The sequence below is a fragment of the Megalobrama amblycephala genome, linkage group LG5, assembly GCF_018812025.1.
Source record: "Megalobrama amblycephala isolate DHTTF-2021 linkage group LG5, ASM1881202v1, whole genome shotgun sequence".
In the NCBI taxonomy this organism is placed as follows: Eukaryota; Metazoa; Chordata; class Actinopteri; order Cypriniformes; family Xenocyprididae; genus Megalobrama; species Megalobrama amblycephala.
Window position 1 is genome coordinate 33048040 of NC_063048.1, and position 17378 is coordinate 33065417.

The following is a 17378-nucleotide window of genomic DNA, read 5'->3' on the forward strand; positions in this document are numbered from 1 at the left end:
CAATAATGTCATGTAAAGTACCAAACTGTTCAATAATGTCCCTGTTAAACTAAAACTGTTTTGATTACTGAGATTTTGCAACAGAGAAATGCTGACAAAACGGTGTCAGAATCTATCAGTTCATTTGAACAAAAAAGAAAGGGAAAAAAAGAGAGGGAGCAAAAGGAGTGAACCGCAATATTTAATTTAAACCTCAGACTAGTTATTGAGCCTCTCCATAATCCCTGGGTCTGGTGCTAAGTCTGGTAATTACTCTTATTGGACACCGATAACCATCACAAGCTTTTCGCTGCATGTTTCCACCGAGTGGAAAAGCAATCAGCAGACTGGCAAAACCAGAAGCAGGACCTGCTTATAAAGAAAAGTGGAGAGGGAGGGCAGGAATTATAGCACACCGGTATTTGTCGCTTGATCATCGTGCAAATTGTCTTCTAACTTTCTCTTGGTCGAGAACTGCCCCTTCCTTCATTTTCACATGAACACCCACCCATCCTGTTTCAGCTGACAAAGTTCACATGTACTGTTGTATAACCAAGAATAACAGCTCATCATAAAACAACCTTTGCCCTTCTAAGGTGAGAGACAAGTGAAATGGCATAGCAGGTCATGAAACACGAGAGACAGACAGACAGAGATAAGATACGATAGAAACAGACAAAGAACACCACGAGAGTGTCGGCCTGCATTTGGCAGAAAGCGAATACATCCGGCTCTAGAGTACAGTCCGTATTTCCAGCTGAACATACATTAATATAGTGGCTCTCAGCTGGTTTTGTTTCAGGGCTTAGATTTTACAAGTGGCAACCAAACACAGTACCATAGTTAATGCTTAATATTGTCTGGGTCATTTTTTGTTTTGTTTTTGACCTTACAGGTTTTATTTATGTTTTTGAGGATGAAGGCATCTTACACAACCTATCAAATCTGCCTAAATTCCTTAGCATCTATGAAGTGACAGATAAAACTGAACTATCTGTCACTTCATAGATGCTAAGGAATTTAGGCAGATTTGACAGGTACATATGGACACAAACTACTGTTCAAAATTTGGGGTCAGTAAGACTTTTTTTAAGGAATTAATATCTTCATTCAGCAAAGACGGAACTGATTTCGGTTAAAATATCCAAAAAAAACTAGAACAATGTTATATATTTTGGTGACTTGTGTACACACATCATGCCAAATGTTTCCACCAATGTTTAAATCCAGAGAAATCAGCCATTTTAACCAGTGTAACGGCCCATGTCATTGCGTCGCCTGACATCATATCTGTCACCCAGTTTTACTTCCGTGGAAACCATGGAAACACCAAAGATGCTTTAATATATTATATGTTTTATTAGACAGTTGAGCAACTGTTTAGATATATTTATCGACAGAAAACTAATCATTGTTATCTAGCTCAACATGGTTAGTCTTATTGTTTGAAACTCATTTTCTTGATTTAACATGTTTGTACTAGGGCTATATTGGGAAAAAAACTGACAGTAATATTTTGTTTTTCTGTGATCTATATTGCGATACAAAAAAAAGTTTCACCCACAATTATAATTCGTCAAATAAAGTGACCTGTTTGAATAGTAATTCAGCACTTGCAGCTGTTTCATTGGAATTTTTTTTTAAAGTGAATTTAAGTGATCAAACATAACTGAAACAAAGTTCAAGTTAATCATAAAATTAACAACCAACCAAGCGAAAGGAGCGGTAGTGGCTGACTGTGGCATATAATCATAATAAAAACAGCAGTGTAAAATGTCTCAGGCTCTCGGCCCTGCCCTGCTTCATACCACAATAATGTTAATAAAACTTTAAAGGTGCCCTAGAATTAAAAATTGAATTTATCTTGGCATAGATGAATAACAAGAGTTCAGTACGTGGAAATGACATACAGTGAGTCTCAAACACCGTTGTTTCCTCCTTCTTATATAAATCTCATTTGATTAAAAGACCTCTGACGGACAGGCGAATCTCAACATAACGCTGACTGTTACGTAACAGTCGGGGTGTACGCTCCCAATATTTGCATATGCCAGCCCATGTTCAAGCATTAGACAAGGGCAGGACGCCTGGATGTGCACAGCTGAATCATCAGACTAGGTAAGCAAGCAAGAACAATAGCAAAAAATGGCAGATGGAGCAATAATAACTGACATGATCCATGATATCATGATATTTTTAGTGATATTTGTAAATTGTCTTTCTAAATGTTTCGTTAGCATGTTGCTAATGTACTGTTAAATGTGGTTAGTTATCATCGTTTCTTACTGTATTCACGGAGACAAGACTGTCGTTATTTTCATTTTTTAAACACTTGCAGACTGTATAATTCATAAACACAACTTCATTCTTTATAAATCTCTCCAACAGTGTTTAATGTTAGCTTTAGCCACAGAGCACAGCCTCAAACAAACCTCAAATGTAATACATCCAAATAAATGCCATACTTACGCGATTAGACATGCTGCATGACGAACACTTTGTAAAGAACAATTTTGAGGGTTATATTAGCTGTGTGAACTGTGTTTATGCTGTTTAAGGCAAGCGTGAGCTCCGTGGGCGGGGAGCGTGAGCATTTAAAGGGGCCGCAGCCTAAATCGGCTCATATTTAATGATGCCCCAAAATAGGCAGTTAAAAAAATTAATTAAAAAAAAATCTATGGGGTATTTTGAGCTGAAACTTCACAGACACATTCAGGGGACACCTTAGACTTATATTACATCTTTTAAAAAGACGTTCTATGGCACCTTTAATATATTAGCTCATCTGATCATGATTTCTGTTTCTTCGGATTGCTTTCCATTGACTGTGGAGGTGAAGACGACAACTCCAATGATTCCACGCTCATTCACGTCATAAAGCTACGCCTTTGTTATTGTTTTGAAAAAGTGACCTCTAGTGGCAAAACTTACATACTGTGCCTTTTACATTAGAAAAATATTCTATTATTTCAAATAAAAGCATAATACTTTCTTTTCATCAAAGAATCCTGGAAAAAAATGTATCTCAGTTTCTACAAAACTATTAAGTAGCACAACTGTTTCTAACATTGAAAAACAAATCAGCATATTAGAATGATTTCTGAAGGACTATGTGCCTGAAAATTCAGCAATGACAGCACAGGAATAAATTGCATTTTAAAATATATTGAAATAGAAAACAGTTACTTTAATTTTTAATAATATTTTATGATATTACTGTTTCACTGCATTTTTCATCAAATAAATGTAGTCTTGTGAAGCATAAAACACTTCAAAAACATAAAAAAAATAAAAAATAAAAAATAAAAATAAAAATCGACCTCAAACATTTGAACTTCAGTGATATTTAGATACTCCTGTTCTTATTATATATATTTAATATTAAATATATATAATAAAAACAGGAGTATCTAAATGTCTAAATACATAGTATATGATTAACATTGTCATTTCTCCTGTCCACAACCTTATCAGAACAACCTGTGACACCCATTCTTTGGGTCAGAGCCCAGCCCTGAGGACCACTGCTCAAAGAACTATACAAAAGTGAAAATAGGTACAGCACAATCATAAAATCAAACAATGTAAAACTACTTTCAATTGCATTTTTACGAGCATTAACTCCAGACAATGCAGAATCTCCCCTTGGTTTTAAACAATCCCTTTGACTTTCATGCAGAAACCAACACCAATTCTGTCTCTATTTCTTTTCTAGTCAGTCATTGAACACATCTCAAACTAAAGCATTAAAGGCACAGATGCTGCTTTATCAAAGCACTCACAGGAAAGTGCAAATATTTGATCTTGACTCCATAAAATCCCAGGGATAGAGCAAGATAGTCTAAGTATAAAGGTAAAAGAAGTCCTGTAAACTATCAAGTGCCAGTAACTGTAGCGCTATTTAGTTAAATGGCCTAGTTTATGTTCAAACTACATAGACGAGTGTTCTGGAGTCACTATATTACTGGAAAGCCGTCAGTGCTCTACATTTAAGTCTGGGACAGGTCATGGCAGGTCCTCTCTGTACTCTTCTTCCCTGTTTCTGCTTTATTGGCCCCACCTGCCTAATGTAATGGAGCATGTATGGGGGTTGCTGTTCTCTCTGTGCTTAGCGTTTCATTTTTCTGTCAGCTCCCCAACCCCCCAACCATCACCACTGCAGCTTACCTGACAAATGAATACTCATGTGTATATGTGTTAGCAGGGTTTTGTTCATAAATGAATAAGTGTTTTCAATAGGTCTTTTAATTAAACAATTAAATGCTCTCTTTCACACACAACTCATTTTTTTTCTTTCACTATAGCCTCTCTCTCTCTTTTTTTTTTTTTTTAAGCAATCAACTGCTTTTCTGTCTTTAAAGATGAACTATAGTAAAAACAAATAGCATTTGAGCAAACATCATTCATAACTTGGATCTATTGAATGAAAACTTCCCCATTTACTGAACAAGTCATTAGTTGGGTCCCAAATTACTTACTGCAAACTATGTACTCTACCGTCTAGTTAATTGTGTGAAGAGTCCGACATTCCAAGTTTTTTTCCCAGTTAAACGGGCTATATGTACGAATTTTCATGCTTTAATCTCTTTTCTATTGCCTATGTGTGAACATTTGTAACGAAACTTCGAGACCTTCACTGACTTCCTAGGTTGTCTATGAAAGCCTGTAGACTGATATTTATGTGAAGGTTTTGGGACATTTTTACCAGGAAATGTAACATCTCAATGTTTACACACACTCCCGAGAGCCTTTCTTCCATTCATTGATACATGAAACTAATGCTTGCCTTGTACAATGTTCAGGATAAGGCTGAAAAAGCTATTCTGTACTGTAATGTCAATGTGTCATGCAAAGAAAAGGGATTTATTCAAACTATAGTCTCACATAGCTACTCTATAGTCTCAAATATCCTTTATAATCAAACTATCATCAAACAGTGTAATTTTAATTGAATTGCAGAGCTTGTGCAAACATATTCACATTGCTATGATCAGATGCTTTCTTAACTACTGTTTTTTCACCGCTGTCATTTTTGTTACGTTGAGAGAGAAGCGCACAGCACATATTTACGTTCATCTTAACGTAGCTCTCAACGCTCTCGTGGGCGGCGTCTGGATGTTTGTTAACAGTATGTCGCTGGAAAGGTATTTCCAACCTCTTTTTACTTCCAAGCGAAGAGTAAAAAAGAACTTTGCCATGTGTGCACGTCGAGTGCGAGTATGAGCAATAAGTTGCTGGATGCAGTTCACTTAACAGCCAGCAGTGTTACTAATAACATGGGTTTCATCTGGGTATTTAAAGCGCACTTTTTCTTGTTGCAGTTTTCAGTGTATACACATTGGTCACACTATTACAAAACGCCACAGAATAGTGCAAAAGTATGAAAAGAGTGGAGTATGAAAAAACACCTACTGTTTTGGACATTGAACTAGTAAAGTATAATTTTGTTACTGTTTCATAAATACTTAAGCCCTGTCCCCAATGGCACCCTAAACACTCACGGCCTTCCTACGAGTCCGCACTTTCATGACGTAACGTCGCTTTGACTGTCGGGAAGAAGTCTGCCGCGGAGCTCGCACCAGTGCGGGCTCAGCAAATGTACGCATTGAGGGCACATATCGGCCGCAAAAGGGGTGCTCGCGAGCACCCTTCTGAAGCCTAAAATTGACAAAGGCCCTGTCCCAAATGGCACACTTCATGTGCACTTTCGGTCTTGTGGACTTACAATGGCCGCTGTGTGCGCGTGTCCGTTAAGTCCGTAGGGTGTCCCATTCGTCATTTAAGCTTAAAGGATTAGTTCACTTTCAAATAAAATTTTCCTGATAATTTACTCACCCCATGTCATTCAAGATGTTCATGTCTTTCTTTCTTCAGTCAAAAAGAAATGAAGGTTTTTGATGAAAACATTCCAGGATTATTCTCCTTATAGTGGACTTCAATGGCCTCCAAACAGTTGAAGGTCAAAATTACAGTTTCAGTGCAGCTTCAAAGGGCTTTAAACGATACCAGACGAGGAATAAGGGTCTTATCTTGCGAAACGATCAGTCATTTTCGAAAAAAATATAAATGTATATGCTTTATAAACACAAATGATCGCCTTGCACGTGCTTCCGCTTTCCGTATTCTTCAAAAAGCTTACGCTGTATGTCCTACGCCTTCCCTATTCAACTTACGGAACGAACGCAGTGCCAGTTCCGTTTTTTTCCGTAAGTAGAATAGGGAAGGTGTAGGACATACAACAGAAAGAAAGATAAACATCTTGGATGACATGGGGGTGAGTAAATTATCAGGAAAATTTTATTTGAAAGTGAACTAATCCTTTAAAGAAGGGTGCTTGTGAGCGCCTCCTTTGCGGCTGCTATGCACCCTCGATGCACACTTCTGCTGAGCCCGCAAGACTGTGAGCTACGCAGAGGACTTTACCCGGCAGTCAAAGCGGCATTATGTCATGAAAGTGCGGACTCAGAGGAAGACCGTGAGGGTTTTGGGTGCCATTTGGTACAGGGCCAAATGGGACACCCTACGGTCTCGTGGACTTAACGGACACGCACACGCAGCAGCCATTGTCAGTCCACAAGACCGAAAGTGCATAGAAGTGTGCCATTTGGGACAGGGCCTTAGTATTCAGCCATTCTGCTTATCTGCCATACTTTTGCATACTACGTAGTAGTACGGGATGCGGGCACTTACGTCTCGCAATCTACGATGTAACCTGAAGAGTCACTGAACAAATCAGAACAAACCTTTTTAATGAACAAATTCAAAATCACTGAGATGAATAAAAAGGTATGTCTCTATAATCTCAGACATGAACACACATCAATATGCACAGACTCCCAAAACACATTCTTGCTTCAATCTTCCTGACATCCCACCATTCCCTTACAGTACGCAGGTCAAAAATAAACACCCGATTTGTAGGCCAAGGCAAAAACAGGATTTTCCACTTCAAATATAGGCCTGAATATGAGCCATGTAAGGTTAAGCTTCTGTTTAAAGACATCAAACACGTTTAATTGTGCCTGTCATCGTGTGTGAACGCACCTCGCATCTCTAATAACGGCTGTCAACATTAATAGCAACGGCTTGAAATACATTTTCTATTCGCGTCCGGCAGTAGTGCAGTACGAGACGCACACTGCGTCAAAAAAGCTATACGTTACGAAACATAAATTCAAATTTAACACGGGATACCTGACAAGCGAACATGAGCTTCAAAATCACAGTCCCACCCCGGACTTTCTTGCACTATTCTGTAGAAACGCACGAAAAAAATAAACGCGTTCAGTGTTACACACAGGGAAACTGCTTTCTGAAGGAATAAAATCTAATTATTTAAAGTCTAACAGAGACAAGTTCTCCTAAACTTTGTGGTATTGTTCTCAGAGAAAGCGACTTTTCCTGTTTAAAAAACAATATTCTAGGATAAGTCGGGTATACGTGGCGAGAAATTTAAATCGATTTGACATTTCAATGCTCGCGAGCGACAAATAAAGTGGAAATCGAGCGTAAATGTTGTAAATGTAAACTTTATTTCGCTACATAGTGCGATGCAGCTGACGTAAAACATCACAATCTGAATACTGAGGGAATCTCTGGTTCAGCCCCCAAAAATCAGAACATACTCCATTATGTTTGAGTTGTTGCTGGTCTACTAAACATCCGTCGTTTGGAAAGTCCCGGTTAAGTTTACAACCGCATCGCTACGAGGCTACCATTCCTACATCAGCCACAAAATAGCTTGACTAAAATCACCGCAGTCCGGCGTATCGAGCTCCTGCGCTGCAGCGAACAGGAGGGGGAGGAGGGTGGCAAACTTGCCGCAGTTTGGAGTTGTGTCTGGGGGCAAGCTTCGACCATTCAGCTCCCCTTCCATTAAACTAGCTAAATAGCCCCGCTTCGGTTTTCTCTTACCTTGAGCACCAGAAGAAGAATGGTGAGAATTTTTCGGAGGTAGCTCTCTGGAAGGACAAACTACTCAGTCGCGTTTGACTTTTTGAGGATGAATAGATCAGCTCTCAGCAGGGTCCTCGCTAGTTCCTTCACTCACCCCCCTCCCTTGCGCCGCAAGATCAAACCATCACATTCCTTCGAGATCCAAACAATGAAAAAGGTGGGTTTTCCTTTGCCAAGAAAGACCCACCCCTAGAACGACTACACCGCCTGTGACCGCGGAAAGAACGCCCTGCCCGGCTAATACGGTCCCGCCTTCCCCGAAGTGGGAAAAGAGTGGATCAGACAAGCGCCGAGCTCTAGAGGAAGCTTGAGGAATAACGGAAACCCAGTTCACATCACAAGCTGGACTTTATTTTTTAGCACTACAATTAATACAGTTAAATACATTAAAACATTAAAAATAAAACATTAAAAATAAATGAAATAGAATATGAATTTATATAGAAAAAAATACAATGGATAATGCAAAAACGTAAATGAAAAACAACATATTGAAAACATTTAAATAATAATAATTAAAAAAAAAAATTAAGCTATGCAAATAGTTCATATGATTCTAAATGTTTAAAATCGCATTTTAATAGTATTTAATCAAATTTTAATGATGATAATTATTGCACCATGATTAGGGCCAAGCAATAATAAAAAATAAAACCATCTCGAGATTAAAGTTGTTAAATTTCGAGAAAAAACTCGTTGAATTTCGGGGGAAAAAAGTCGAGATAAAATGTTGAGAATAAACTCATTAAATTATGAGGAAAAAAGTCGTTAAATTACGAGAAAAATGTCGTTAAATTAAAATTTAAAAAAATTAAAAAAGTAGTAATTTAACGACTTTTTTTCTCATAATTTAATGAGTTTATTCTCAACATTTTATCTCGACTTTTTTCTCGAAATTTAACGAGTTTTTTCTCGTAATTTAACGAATTTGTTCTCGTAATTTAACGACTTTTTTCTCGTAATTTAATGACTTTATTCTCAATATTTTATCTCGACTTTAATTTTCTCGAAATTTAACGAGTTTTTTTCTTGTAATTTAATGAGTTTATTCTCAACATTTTATCTCGACCTTTTTCTCGAAATTTAACGAGTTTTTTTCTCGTAATTTAACGAGTTTATTCTCAACATTTTATTTCGAATTTTTTCTCGAAATGTAACGAGTTTTTTCTCGAAATTTAACAACTTTAATCTCGAGATGGTTTTATTTTTTATTATTGGTTGGCCCTAGTCCTCATCCGTAATAAAAAGATATAGTATAACAAATATAATAATAATAATAATAATAATAATAATTTACACTTAACTGTATTGTTTTATTCAATTATTGTTTTTGTGTAAAAGAAATATATATATATATATATATATATATATATATATATATATATATATATATATATATATATATATATATATATATATATATATATGTTAATTTGCTTGCAAAGCACAAAGAAATTTTATTTGTTACAATCCACTCAACTTCCACTTTGACGCTTCAAAAAAAGTTTATAAAGAGATGGTAAAACTAATCCATGAATTAGTGGTTTAGTCCAAATTTTCTGAAGAGACTTGATCGCTTTATGAACATTCATCAACATACACATCAGATATGGTAAACGGAAGCTCAGGAATTCTTGCTTGATGTGCGAGAACCAATGAGGTTCATTCTCATGCGTTTCATGAGAATCTCAAGTTTGAGCCAGGGCCATTAAGAGGGGCATGAGTAATTGAGCAATATTTTATTTTATTTATTTATTTATTTTTTTCATTTTTGGGTGAACTTACCCCTTTAAACGCATTTACAAAAATAGTGGTCAGAAATAGAGCAAGCAATACTGAAAAAAACACCAGTCCAGAAGAAAGTTGACTTAGGGTTTCCAAAGCAGGATCTGAACCAGCATTTGATTGCTGGTGTACAGCCTTAGCCCGCAAGCAACCACCAAAATCACAAACACCATTATATTTTTAGCAACTACGCTGTTTTAGATTGCATTCTTTTTACTCTTCATTAGAGTCATTTCAAAGCATTGCATAGTGGTTTCTCATTAGAAAACCAACTCTCTCGCTCCACTTTTTTGATGTTGAGAGGAGAAGGCGTGACGGTGGTATTTTCAATAGAGAATTCAGGACAAACATTTATATCCACTCCCAATGCACACAATCCTGTTTTTGGTCCAAAAAGAAAGGAAAGCATTTATTTCTGAAAGCAACAGAATTAGTGTGGTGGCCAGGATTCATTCTTGTGCTGCAATTTACTATTTAAGCACTCAGTGAACTCAGTGAACCAGGCATACATTTATTATTATTACAACATGAAAAGTGTATGAAAAAGTAAAATCTGCCCACCATGGTAGGACAAAACACAGCCTGGGGCAAAATATAATAATAATAATAATAATAATTAAAACCCTAAACTCTTCTATGCTGTCATGGCTGGCATTTAGAGGTCCATGTATATGGACTAAAAACTATAATGAATAGTTGCTTTCAACATATTAAAATAAGATAAGAGCCATCAATGAACCAGACTCACTTTATCACAGTCCAAGCTTCATATATACTCTGTTGGGGATGGCAGTTAAAATTACTCTTTCTCCAGTGGCAGTGATCCTGAATAAGCACATGGCAGAAATAAAATGCTATAAAAAGCCTACTGGCCTCAGAGTGGCTGAAGTGTAACCAACCAATAGTTACACCTGCCATAGTCAAGGATAATCTTCACCATATGCTTTTGACTTGCCTGTTTTAGGAAAGTTATGTGGTATTATATTAGCTTATTTATGTTTTTGCCATTTAACAGTATTTTTTTATAATTTGCCTATTTTAAATCTACACCTTACTGGATTATATCTCTTAGTTAAATGCATGTTGCAAACATTTGGTTAAGAGAGTTACTTTGCCATATAGGTTATGAGTGAAAATCTGGAAATTAAATGTAACAAATCATGTAAAATTTGTCATCATTTATTGGAAAATTAAACACCATTTTATAAAATTTTGATAACCTTACAACCAAATCTCAAGATCTCTAATTTAAAGTTCATCTATTGCCAAAATTATGAAAAAAAAAAAATCATGAATAGAATAGGAATGTCAAAATCAGAATGCGTAAGCTTGTGCATTAAAAAATGTCAGTCAAAACCAACACATTGAACGATGTTCACAAAGTTTTTCAATTGGATTGCCCTTTATTGTCTTTAGCATGCAGTGTGAAGTAGGCTATTGCACTCAGTTCCCTGATTATTATGATTCAATTTTAGTGAATGAAGAACAAATTTATACTCGCATGTTAGGTATTGTTGACAGACAGCACGTTGAAGCCGCTTAGGCCGCCATTTTCTTCTTCTTCTCAGAAAGCGATGATGCATTCAAACATCTGGTAGTGTGGGCTTTCAAAGAAATAGGTGTACTCTTTGGACCTCTGCTTCTTGTAAATACTACCGTGTATTGTACACATTATTTTTTGACAGACATTGACATTGTGATATTCAAATGATGTGTTGGCAGATGGGGCAGTTGTGCCCTAATGGTTAGAGAGCCGGACTTATAACCTGAAGGTTGTGGGTTTGAGTCTCAGTACACACATTAAAATGTAGGTGGGGGAGTGAATACTCTTTTCCACTCTCATTACCCACAACTGAGGTGACATTGAGCAAGGCACCTAACACCCAATCGCTCCCCTGGCACCGCAGCAAAAAAACAGCTGCCCACTGCTCCAGGTGTGCGTTCACAGTGTGTGTGTACACTTGGATGGGTGAAATAAAGAGCACAAGTAATATTGTTATGGGACACCTTGCTTGGCCACAAGAAACGACACTTACAGATGGATCGTAAGGTAATAATTATTACACATTGTACGATTTTGGGCTGGGCTTTCCATTTCTAAGTGTAAAGTATATAATGTGCTCGCAATTTTGCAGACTTGGTCTGAAGATTTGGTATATGAATGAATGGTTTCACTGAGTGGGCCTCAAGTGCCCCTTTTAGTGTACAACAATATTCAGTGATGATTTCTCCAGAAAGTTTTGGATTAAGTTTGAAATGAATAACTACAGCAAAGTATGCAGCTATCATGATAATATAGCAATATATTTAGCTTTTATTTATCTGCACATCTGAACACCTGTAGTTTTGGTTATGAGTTTGAATGTCAAGGGATAAAGCACAAGAGGCTTTCAGATCTCTCTCACTCCTACACAAGCTGTCATCGGTTAAATCAAAACAAAGTCCTTCACTCTTTAATTATTTTTGAATAAGGCCACTGCATGTCACAGCAGGAGAGGCTGTAGGTGGGGAGAAATCACAAGTTCACACTGTTTGGTGAATGGTGTGCTGAATATATGTGAAAATTTGCTCTTACATAATACCACTAGGTTGAAGGTGATTTCACCAAGTACAACATGTTCCTGCATCAACAAAAATGTTGATCCAGGAACATGTTATACTAACCATAACCCACTCAATCAATCAGATTTGAAGGACAAGTTTACAGTTTATGTCAACAAGAGTTAAGGGCTTCTGCACCATTCTTATTCACATATCATTTCCCTCTGATTTTAAGGATACGTTATGGATTTAGGGGTAGGGATAGGCTTAGCGCTAAATTTTCAGACAGGAATGTTGTTCCAGGATCAACAAAATATGCTAATCCAGGAATATATCTTACTGAAAAATCACGGTGACCAACATACTAGACACTGACTTGGCTCCACACCTTTGCAAGGTGGAATTTGAAAAAAAAGAAAAAAAAAGAAAAGTATATGGAGATCGCAGACAAAATATTTACATGTTCTGTCGTTCCCTCAACACCCTTACAAAAAAGAACTGCAGTATATTGAAGTACAACTGCAGTAAAACTACAGATGTATTGCAGCTATACTGCAATATTGCAGTTTTTCATGTCCAAAAAACTGCAGTTTCTATACTTTGCAGTATAATGAAGTATAATCACAGTACAACTGAAGTACATTGAATTTCAACAGCAGTAAAACTGCAGTAATCTTTTTTAAGGGCATATCGAGGCCACTACTTCACATCGCGAGTTGATGTGACGTTCCCATTAATTAATATCTCATGGCAAAGGACATATTTTCATGTTCCCTAAAGTTAATATGTCGCAGCCACAACAAAAATAAGTGAAATGAACATGTCCCCTCCCAGTCACTGTACATTTGAATCCCAGAATCCTCAGTGGTTCTGATGTTAAACAACCTTAATCACGTGAAATGCATGCTTTAAAAGCATGGCATGATGGGACATGCCCAGGTATCATGTCACAACACAAGGGATAGGTCTTGAATGCTGGCATATTTTTTCACTCTCTCCCACATTCAAACGTCGACTTGCAAATATAAGGAAAAGAGATTTATATTAAGCTGTTTTATCTTAAGTGCCAAGCTGTGAATCATCCATAATACCTGGACACTCAGAGGAGCCTCTAGGCATATTAAAACTCTCAGCCAAACAATATCTAGTGTCAGAACTAGACGCCTCACCGTCACGTCTCTCTCGCTATTGTTTACGGGAGACGTAAGCGATCCGTGTGTTATTAGGCCTATGTCATGTCATTGGAGTTTGTGTCCAGTAAAAGGTGCTCACCGTGAATGTGCTTCAGCTTTTTCTGGAATGTGGCTCCGTCTATCTCAATAATATCTCTTGATGCCTTTGGGCTGTAGGCCAACATTCCCCAAAGAGCACCTGGGTGAATTTGGCCCATCACTTTCCTAGATTCCATCTGCAGGACCTGCCCGCAAAGGAATGATTGAAGTTTTAAGAATTGCAATGAAAATTATGGTGTGCTGCCCAGACAGAGTGCATTTTAAAAGTATTCACTCAGTAGTGTAGTTCCTTGGTTATGTGGAAATAATTTTATTACCAATAACAGAATTGTGCGTGTGATACCGTTAAATACACAAGAAGTTAATTCTGAGTACTTTAACTTATAATCAACATTGAACAGACTTGAGCTGATTAATAACACCACTATTGCTGCCTGTAGAGAAAAAAAAAATTGAAATTGCTGAATTTTATAGCATAACTGTTAATTTTCTGTTTATTAATGTTAAGTTGCTTTAAAACGATCTGTATTGTATAAAGTGCGATATAAATAATTACTTTCCCGATCAAAAATAGTTCCAAATGAAGCTGCAACAAGCTAAATTTTATGTGTCTCAGTGTCTCCAACACAGATGTGGTTTTGTTCCAGAATGAATGAGTGTTTTTGAGTGAATCGGTTCAATGAATGATTCAGTGATAACGACAGTTGCCACCTTGGTGATATAACCTGCTGTTGGACTCTATATCATCAGTCCAACTATATTTTTTTCCCTTTGTTTTTTTTTTTTGTTTTTTTTTAATTTATTTATTTTACATGTGAAGGCCATGGTAACCCATACTCAGGATGTGTCCTCTGCATTTAAAGGCAGGAACACACCAAGCCGAGGGTCGGCCGTCGGGCAGTTTTTCTTCGGCTTTTTTTTCGGCCGATTCGAAACGTTGAATTGGCGTTGGAGCTCGTCGGTCCGTCAGGCCATCTGATCATTCTGATTTGCTGTTCAGATACTGCTGCCTGCTGGTACGGAAAGGCATTTCATCTCAGAACTGACATGCTACTTGGCCGTCGGCTGTTTCGCGTCGGTTTGGTGTGTCAGGCCAACTTTGGACACAGACGCTGCCGACGTGAGCCAACCCCGGAGTCTGCTTTCGTCAACACTAGTTCGTCGGCGTCAGCTTGGTGTGTTCTGGCCTTAACCATCCAGTTATTGCACACATAGCCTATTAGGAGTGGTGAACACAAACATACACCCGGGGCAGGGGTGCAGCCATTTTTGCTGTGATGCCCAGGGAGTGACTGGGGGGTAGGTACCTTACTCAAGAGCACCTCAGTCCTTTCCGGCCGATATAGAGACTCAAACCTGCAACTTTGAGTTACCAGTCTGACTCTCTATCCATTAGGTCACGACTGGCCGTTACAGAACTGATTAAAGGGTAAGTTCACACAAAAATGTAAATTCTGTCATTAATTAGGCCTACTCACCTTCGTTCATCTTCAGAACACAGTTTTTTTGATGAAATCTGAAAACTCTCTGACTCCTCAATAGAAAGCAATTTTTTTTTTAAATTACCACAGTCAAGGATTAAGAGAGCTCTCGGATTTCATCAAAAATATCTTAATTTGTGTTTTGAAGATGAACGAAGGTCTTATGGGTTTGGAACAACATGAGGGCGAGTAATTAATGACAGAATTTTCATTTTTGGGTGAACTAACCCTTTAACTAAGTGACAGGCGGACAAAAAAAATAATCTCAGAGACCATAAAAACCATAGTGAAAATGTTTCATAAAGATGGCTTGTAGATAAGAGCTCTGTGTTTTTTAACTGCACCGTGGTTTGTTTGCACCAGCAGTGTGTTTCTCATCTCTGATGCAGGCAGTACTACCCATCATAACAGCGGTTTGGCTAGAGACTATCGTTAACCTTAATCCAGGATTTAGTTTGTGGCTCCATCAGGGCTAGGGCTGTGTGTTAGTTTGTGTGTCTGTGTTGTGTGCATGTTGTTAAAGTTAATATCTATTAAAAATAAAGTAGCATTGCATGAGGCAACTTATTTCTTCTATAGACACGTATTTTTCCATCTCTCTCTCTTCACATTTATGAGCTTTGTCTTTTAATATAGGAAAGTAAAGAGACAGGAAACTGCATAATTTTGTGAATATATGTTGCTGTTTTATTTACTGCAGAACTGGATTGTTCTTGATTGATCTCTGTGACTGTCGTTAGCACTGTGAGAGAACATTTAAAAGGGATTGTTGTACCTGTCTGTCTGAAGGGGGAGTAACTGCTCTGTCTGATTTTCTATTGTTGCATAGCCATAGCTAAACCTTCAGTGCTAATATTTGTGTGCTTTTTTTTACTTGAATTGTAAATATGGATAAATAGATCATTCACATTCAGAAAGCTGTTTAGGGGGTGAGCGCTATTACTTTTGTTGTAATATTTTATTTTTATGTTTACAGTTAGTTTGGTGATTTAAATCATGATGTGTTTTCCACTCACTTGGAAATGAGTATTAACTAATGTTGCAGCCTCACCCTAGATGGGGTCCTAATTAGGAATTATGAATGATGTACAGAATGTTTTTATTTTATTTTATTATTATATTTGTGGAATAAATACAGAAGTAACTGAATAAGAGACAATATCCTTGATAACGTGGTGCCCCCTTGTGGCCACTATGAAATCTATAGCTTGAAGAGAGAGACTACTTTTTTATTTAGGCTTTAACAGGCACTTCAAGAGTTTTTTAGAACATATTTAGTGTTAATAAATGCTGTTAAAAAGTTCTCAATTTGGGTTTTTCATTTGTGTGCTGTATTTTAGCGCAATATCTCTGCACTTTACAAGGCATCATCATATTCACATTCATAATTTTAGGATATGTTGAAATAAATCATAACTTCCCTTACAAAAAAGAAGTTAAAGTGTGCTATTAGTATACTTTTAAACTAAAAAAAAAAAGAATACTTCAGTCTATGAAATTTTATCATACATTATGTACTTTTCATAAATATACTTAAAATTAAACTTAAGTAAACTTGACTTGACAAAAAGTCTTAGTATATTTGGCCTATACTTATCCCAGGTGGAAAAAAAGTACATTTCTAAAATGTGCTTAAAGTGCTCTATTTTTGTGCACTAATTTTATACTTAATATACTAAAAATCCTTCTTTAGTACTTAAGACAATCTTAAGAACATCTAAGTGTACTCAACTGTACTATTTTGAGACAAAATGAAATGTGAACTAAAATGTGCTTTTAACATACTATTTCTGTATTTAAAAAATGTATTTAGATACCACTTATAGTGAACCCAGAGTGTACTACAAGTGGTAACTAAATATATTTTTTTAAATACAGAGATAGAATATTAAAAGCAAGCACATTTTAGTTCATATTTCATGGTGTCTCAAAATAGCACAGTTGAATACACTTAGATGTTCTTAAGATGATCTTAAGAAGTACTAAAGAAGAATTTTTAGTATATTAAGTACAAAATTAATGTGCGAAAAATTTAAAATAGAGCACTTCACGTACATTATAGAAGTGTATTTTTTTTCACCTGGGATATCTCGATCAAAAGATTGAGTATACTTAAAAGTATAATTAAGTACAGTATTCTAAGTATACTTTACTTGTAGTTGTGTTTACACTTTTGATTGAGTAGCCTATTAATTTTTTTGAAAATATTGATTTATTAAGAAAACTTACAAGTATATTTGCATTATACAATTACTAAACTAGTAGTTTACAGAATACGCTTCAAAGTGTATAGTTTCCTAAACTAAAAAATTCAACTAGTAAACTATCAGCATACCTATAAGTTCACTTATAGTATATTTGAAGTACAAATGGAAAAATGTGGTTGTAAACTAGTTTTGTACTC

The 17378-nt window shown here is 36.6% G+C and overlaps 1 protein-coding gene across 2 annotated transcripts in view; it reads right to left on the bottom strand.

Annotated features, from left to right (window-relative positions):
• Window positions 1-8239, bottom strand: part of luzp1 (leucine zipper protein 1) — a 55118-nt gene extending 46879 nt beyond the window's left edge. For both annotated transcript variants that reach the window (XM_048191892.1, XM_048191893.1), the window contains exon 1: window positions 7894-8239. The gene's annotated coding sequence lies outside the window, so the exon portion shown is untranslated. The remainder of the gene's footprint in view (window positions 1-7893) is intronic.
• Window positions 8240-17378: the final 9139 nt, after the last annotated feature.